General features: G+C 41.2%; 1 long non-coding RNA gene across 2 annotated transcripts in view; it reads right to left on the bottom strand.

The window, feature by feature from the left end:
* Positions 1 to 452: 452 nt before the first annotated feature.
* The window catches only part of LOC146869051 (uncharacterized), a 42,777-nt gene continuing 35,902 nt past the window's right edge, over positions 453 to 7,327 (bottom strand). For both annotated transcript variants that reach the window (XR_014979791.1, XR_014979786.1), the window contains exons 2-3: positions 2,021 to 2,241; positions 453 to 670 (exon numbers count right to left, since the gene is read on the bottom strand). This is a non-coding gene — a long non-coding RNA (uncharacterized LOC146869051). The remainder of the gene's footprint in view (positions 671 to 2,020; positions 2,242 to 7,327) is intronic.

The raw sequence follows: 7,327 nt of genomic DNA, 5'->3' as shown, positions 1-7,327 counted from the left end.
ATAACATATTCAAAGGCCTATATCAGCTCACGTTAGCTCTTAATCAGCCCTGTGCCCCAATATCCATCTCTCCACTTATTTTAAGGCAAATATCTGTGTTCTGATAGTCAGTGAAGAGTGAGGTGATGAGCGTACATCATGTATCCACCTTAGCAACAGGATACAGTACAGGAAAGTGTTAATACAAATCAGATAATGTGATGGGGACATTGTTTATGCAGTAAAAAGCCTCATGAGACCACCCTCTCATTTTTATCTAATCTAGCAATGACAGCATGACTGTAAAACATCACTCAATACCAAACTGAGCAGTGAAGACATCAAAAGGCCTTTTAACTTTGTGAGTTGGGATCAACAGAGGTTCCCAAGGACAATTGGTTCCATAAAATGGCGGCTGGCCTGAAGTTGGTCTTTTGAGTTACATTTAATTGGTCAAGTTAAAGAGCAAACTTTACAGTCTTTTCCTCACTTAGTAGTTACGATTTCTATTTTCTGTAGCATAAAGATTCCATTCCAGGGTCACAGGTTGGAAGTTGTGCTGACTGTGTTCAGAATCTTCGTTCTGAGGATGACACCACCTTGCCATTAACCTCCTCGGTCACGATGGTTCGGACCTGAGTGGTAGATGTGCTTGTTTTTGTGCTGGAGCTGGCAGAGGAGCTAGATCCTCCTAGGATACAAAGAAAAAACATATATTACCGATAACACCAGTGAATTTACTATTTATATTAAATCTGACCTTGTAGCAAGAAACATATAGGAATTTAGAAGGGAGACATATAATCACATACATTTATAGGAATAATATTGTGATGAAAATCACCCATTTTTTACAAGTCGATTATATTTGCTGTCTAATTGTTGAAAGAGAACAGATCCAGGCGGTGTGCTTATCTGAATCCCATGCCTATATTTGGTAAAATGGAAAAGTCAATTACATGCTAATAAGAATGGCACGGCCACTAGAAGGAAAACGTAAGTTCTAATGTGCATGGACACACCAATGTTTCTTGTGTCCTTCAATGTATAGAACAATCTCCCCAATGTTCAGAGACCAGTTAGATTAAATTAAGGATAAAAGTGTGCAAGCATTGAGGTGGGCAATAGATAGAAAAACAAGTGGTAGATTTGCCATTCAGGACTCTGCGATATGTCTTTAAAAACTGTGGGTTGAAATCAGGTGCATTAGCTTGTGAAAAACTGACCTATAATTATTATCAGCCATTTTTATTTCAAAATCAGTGGGAAGAACCTCATTAACTCCTCATCCATTGCAGGTGAGCATGGCAATATGTTTATTTCCTTGGCTTTTAGGATTGGATGGAAGTAATTTGCATAGTCATGAAGGCCACGCCTTTGATCCATCCTACTTCTGTTTGCATCACTGCAGCTTCTGAGGACATTAGTGCCAGCTCCTTTAGTTAATAATGAGTGCAATCACACTGTGGCGTTGGCCACTGGTACCAAAACAGGAAGCAGAGATAAGCACGGGCAAATTCACAGTCTGGCTCGAGTAATGCAGAGCATTCTTTAATTATGATTTCTGTTTTGTTCTTCTTCCTACATTTTGCTAAAACTTTTAATAAAATCTATACATTCTCTCCTTAATAGGATCGTTCCCCCACGTTATCTAAGGTGGGATGAGCTGACTACGTTGGGCGTCACCTAATTTGCATATTCCTCCTAAATTCCAGGAGGGACACAGTCACATGGCAGGCAATTCAAACAAATGACAGTTGGAGGGGAGCAATTGATGAGCTGTGCTAGGGTAAATTTCAGTTTAGAGAAAGCTATCTTCACAAATTGTGCAGATAAGCTATGCATCTCCGTGAAAATGAGTTAAAATTGTATGGGCAGCCAGCGGAGGTTCACGATGTACACTATTCATCAGCCATAACCAGTCGTTATATTGCACAATAGAATGGCGCTCAATGAGGATCCTATTTCATGCCTGATGAAGAATGGGCTTTATTGATGCTGTCTGTGAAGCTGTGATGTGAAGGTATCTTATGCCACTTACTTGGCATCCTGACCCTCCAGCAGCTGTCGGTACATGTCGATTCCCATTTCCAGGCGGTTCTTCACATCCAGGAGCCTCTTGTACTCCATGTTCTGGTTCTCCATGTCGCCTCCTAGGTTTACGAGCTGTGCTTCCAAACCGCTGATGATATTTTGGATTTGGAGGAGCTGGGCTCCATAGCGACCTTCTGTTTCGGAAAGGGAGGCTTCCAGGCCGGCTTTCTGATGGTTTAGGAAAAGAAGATTTCGGTAAAAAGGGGATCAGATCTGAACACAAGGTGGCTCAAAATGACATCAAACAGTCTAGGGAAGAGTTAGATTCTGTCCTTGGGGTATAGAGTAGATCGATAAGATATACTTAACTGTACCTTCACAAGATGTGTTTGTTTTGATAGTAAAAGTAAACAGAAACACTGTAGGGCACAGAGATTCTAGAATTTATCATCTGGCCTTGTGAGGAATTAGTTTAACCATCTGCAATGGAACTTCATTTTTAGACCTTTATTTCATTTGTAAATTGTTATTCAAACAAGGAATACAGTCAAACTAGTGTCAGATGCCTTGACATGTGCAATCCAGTTATAATGTGCTGAATTGTATTATAAGTATTTTATTTAGGCGTGCTAACATTGGTGAAGGTGGACTTCACTAGTTTTGCAAAGTTTTTTTCAAATGTTCAGCAACCTCAACAAAATGGAAACAGAGACAGAAAAACACACAAAATCTATTTTTCAAGAAAAAAGTAGATGCTAGTGTGAAAGTTGCCTCCTGAGGCAATTGTAAAAGTGGCTAACTTACATAAACTTTGTCTGAAGAATTATAGTTTCACCCAACCATTGTATATAGAAGAGAATCAGCACCAAACACTTACTTATTTTAATAGGAATGGCAAAGACAGGGAAAAAGCCTCCTCGCACCCTAAAGTCAAACTGTAAATGAGAACACTGTGGTCGCGCCTGCATGATAAAAGCAACAGCATTTTCGAATACCTGGGGCGAGCGAGTAGTATATTAGGGGCATGTAAGTGGTTGCCATTTGAGGATAAATTCTAAGACCAAAAAGGCGAAATGGTACATGGTAGGTCTTAAAATTGATAGATTATAGTCAACATATTTTAAAGCGATCATGTAAACCAGTTCCTAAATTTGGAATTAGTGGTATGATAGTTTATGATGGATTCAGTTGACACAGAAGGTTAAAACTATCTAACCACATCACACAACATAGCTACTAACAGATTAGCTGCCACCCAACATGTCTGCTCCTCATCATAACTCAACTGCATTAGTTCTTATTTTTCATTTACAAGGGATAAACCATATTACCACAATCCTGCATCTTCTCCAACACCTTTTCCCTAATTTTGTGCTGTAGTTAATTTTTCAGTGGCTTTTTTGTGGTTACCCAAATATACCTAAGCAAATGAATGCTATTGCGGGCGTGAAGCATACCGACAAACTCAACTCATCTAGTGAACCATGCTGTAGAATTGTTTTATTCTGATTGGATATGGTCTGAACTATAACGTTAACATTCCATGCTGAGTTGTGGCTGCAGTTCGATTTCCAAGCCCTGCAAGCTGCGTCTTATTTCGGTAATTTCGCTCTTGCCGGGTTGCACCTGCTCCACGTTGGCCACCACCTCCTTCTGCAGCTGTTCACTCTATATGTCAAAGGGGAGGAGGGGGGGGGGGGGGGCTGACATACACCGATCATAGGTGTGACTAACACCCAGCATAGGGCTGACATACACCGATCATAGGTGTGACTAAGACCCAGCATAGGGCTGACATACACCGATCATAGGTGTGACTAACACCCAACATAGGGCTGACATACACCGATCATAGGTGTGACTAAGACCCAGCATAGGGCTGACATACACCGATCATAGGTGTGACTAAGACCCAGCATAGGGCTGACATACACCGATCATAGGTGTGACTAACACCCAACATAGGGCTGACATACACCGATCATAGGTGTGACTAGCACCCAGCATAGGGCTGACATACACCGATCATAGGTGTGACTAGCACCCAAAATAGGGCTGACAAACACCGATCATAGGTGTGAATAACTTACAAAGTAGGTGAGACTTACTTTTTTATTTCCAGAAGTAAGACGGCAATAAAGCATAAAGCTCATTCACAAAGCATTTTGTGAGTACGTGAAGTAGAACTACAAGACTACTGTACGCAGAGAAGCCAACACTGTGGGATATGCCAACAGTAGGCAATGTGTTGGGAATGATATGATAAAGCACAATCTTATTGATAATATATTTGAGGTTATTGATTTGGAGAATAAGGGACTCATTAGGAGTTTGGCAGACAGACTACTCTTTCAGAATTTGGCGAATATCCTGTCCGCCATGTTTCAGGTGCCGCACGGTAAAATGCACTTGTAATACGGTGGATGGCAGATCCATCACGTTTGTGATGGAGTATTTTGTCCACCGAACCCTAAATAAGGCTCTAAGTAGCAAAGGTATCCCAGTGACCGGAGATCTGTAATCTTCTTAAAGAAATGGAACTATTTTGTATGCACAGAGAAACTGACAATTTGTCAGTGATCGGAAACATGAGCTGGACGATCCCAGTTTTTGATAATAAATTTGGGTTCCTAGATGGAGGGCATGCAGAGAAAGCCCTTTCAGTGTAAGATAATTTGGATAATGTCTCTGGGATCAATAGCACGAAGAATTATGTGAAAGACAGTTATTGATAATGAGGTGTGGACCGTCGGCTGTGCATAGCCATTGATGACGTCTTTATGATCATATATTGTGAAATGATTGAGAGTCCCTCTGATGGAGCAAGGGCTCGTATAAAAGGAGACTTGCTCGGAAGCAATAACCTCAAATAACTCATAACTCCGTAATAATTGTGTTTGTAAGTACTAATCTGCACCAGAATTCGTACATTTAAATCTAGGGGAAGCTTCCCTATGTTTATTAGTAACAAGTACTCATAAACAAAAGAGGGCCCCTGAATATCAGAAGGTAGGGAGATGAGGATGACACCACCTTGCCATCAACCTCCTCGGTCACGATGGTTCGGACCTGAGTGGTAGATGTGCTTGTTTTTGTGCTGGAGCTGGCAGAGGAGCTAGATCCTCCTAGGATACAAAGAAAAAACATATATTACCGATACCACCTGTGAATTTACTATTTATGTTAAATCTGACCCTTGTAGCAAGAAACATATAGGAATTTAGAAGGGAGACATATAATCCCATACATTTATAGGAATAATATTGTGATGAAAATCACCCTTTTTTTACAAGTTCATTATATTTGCTGTCTAATTGTTGAAAGAGAACAGATCCAGGTGGTGTGCTTATCTGAATCCCATGCCTATATTTGGTAAAACGTAAAAGTCAATTACATGCTAATAAGAATGGCATGGCCACTAGAAGGAAAACGTAAGTTCTAATGTGCATGGACACACCAGTGTTTCTTATGTCCTTCAATGTATAGAACAATCTCCCCAATGTTCAGAGACCAGTGAGATTAAATTAAAGATAAAAGTGTGCAAGCATTGAGGTTGGCAATAGATAGAACAAGCATTTGCAATGCAATAGGTCTCGCAATTGCGAGATTTTGAGCTATTATCATTGTAACTGACAATGCCTTTTATTTGGGTTTAAAAAAACTTGCAATAATAAAAGGCATTGTCATTTACAATACCAATAGGTCAAAGTTTCTAAAATGCGAGACCTATTGCATTGCAAATGCCTGTTGATTACAAGCGCCCCATGCTGCGCTTTCACTATTGGCCACACACCTTTCTTTAGACAAGCCGTGTCTAAAGAAAGGTCCGGGCCACTATTAAACTGAAAGCGTGATAGGGGGCGCTTTTACCAAAAAAAGTATTTGTTTGTCAAGTTGACAAACAAATGCTTTTTTTTGTAAAAGCGCCCGTGAAAGCACACATGACATGCTAAATGTTGTAGGAAAGCATGTAGTGCCTGCAGTAAGAGAAACCATTAAAGAAAATAGTGCTTACAGAGTAAATAAGATGTACCGTGTAACAACTGAAGTAAAAGGGTCAGTTCTCATAGGAGGTTACAAATTAACCTGTACCACTGTGTGCGTGGCCCAGGTGGACCTACGCAAGGGTTCAGAGGGCCCTTGGGAGGTATGAAGAGATGCGTCCTCCCTTTGTATACTAGGTATCACAAAAGAATATCCCTCCTGGGACCAGGGTGGTCCCTGGTGAAAAAGTGGAGTAGGGGAAAGGAACAGCAGGTGAAGAACAGGGAATGTTGTGTGTTAGAAAACTCCCAAACCAGTCTGTAAGTCCCTAGGTCTATTAGCCCCCCTTAGTTCAAGAGTGGAAAGGGAAAGAGACCCTTTTCTTTTTATAGCCCTCACTCACTCTACCAGTGACACGCTTCATTATCGGGCTCAGCCCAACTCCTAAAGGTCAGGGTTGGCGCAACCGTGTTTTAGGGAGCACTTAGATAAATTGTGTTTGGGGGCGTGATGTTAAAGATAAAATTCCTCTCTTGCTCCTAAAGTGTCCTTTATGAGTGGAGTGAGAGGGAAGGTTAAAAACTGACTATGTTAGGGTGGGAGGATACGATGGTCCTATGACCCTACACTTCACACCCACATGTTTCAGCCCTTACTACTGGCCTATGTATTGGTCCTGGGCTTTCATCAGGGTGGGATGCAAAAAAGAAACTTCCCCAGAGACGTGAATGTGAGAGCTCATGCAATTAACAAGTGTCACATTACGACAGGAGGGTAAGTTTAATACCTGCTGTTGTTTTCTGTGAGGAATTTCCTGCAAAAGAAAGCGACAAAACACAGATACACATAAGATAGCAGATTCTGTTCCATGTGTGCTGTGAGGCCGGAATGTGACAAAAGGTGGCAAAAATTAATCACTGTTATCGTTCCCTGTGATCAACGAGCCGTGAACGTGTCTGGTACACTGTGGGGAGCACCAGGGCGTAAGTCTGGTGTTCCATATTGTTTATATCAGTGAGCACATTCATGGTTGGTCGCTCATCCATAAATTATATGGGTGGGTAATGCAATCAAAATTTTATTTCATTCATGCCATTTGTAATATTATTGTTGCTCAGTGTCACACAAACATGCAGGGGAGTGGAGGGGAGAAAAAAAAGGTTTTTTTCATGATTTGTAATAGGCGGTATAAAAAGGCACTCACCCCTTGATAATAAGGGTGCTAGCTCCCTACGAGGAGCTTCGAGGGGGAGGCCTTATAACCACACTCTACAGGTTGGGTAGACACAAAAACAAAACAAAGCGCAGAAAAGCCGGCGTTAGTGTTAAA

Source organism: Triturus cristatus, chromosome 1_1 (assembly GCF_964204655.1).
Source record: "Triturus cristatus chromosome 1_1, aTriCri1.1, whole genome shotgun sequence".
Lineage (NCBI taxonomy): Eukaryota > Metazoa > Chordata > Amphibia > Caudata > Salamandridae > Triturus > Triturus cristatus.
Note: the sequence above shows the minus strand (reverse complement) of the source record. Positions and strands in the feature narration are given on the sequence as shown.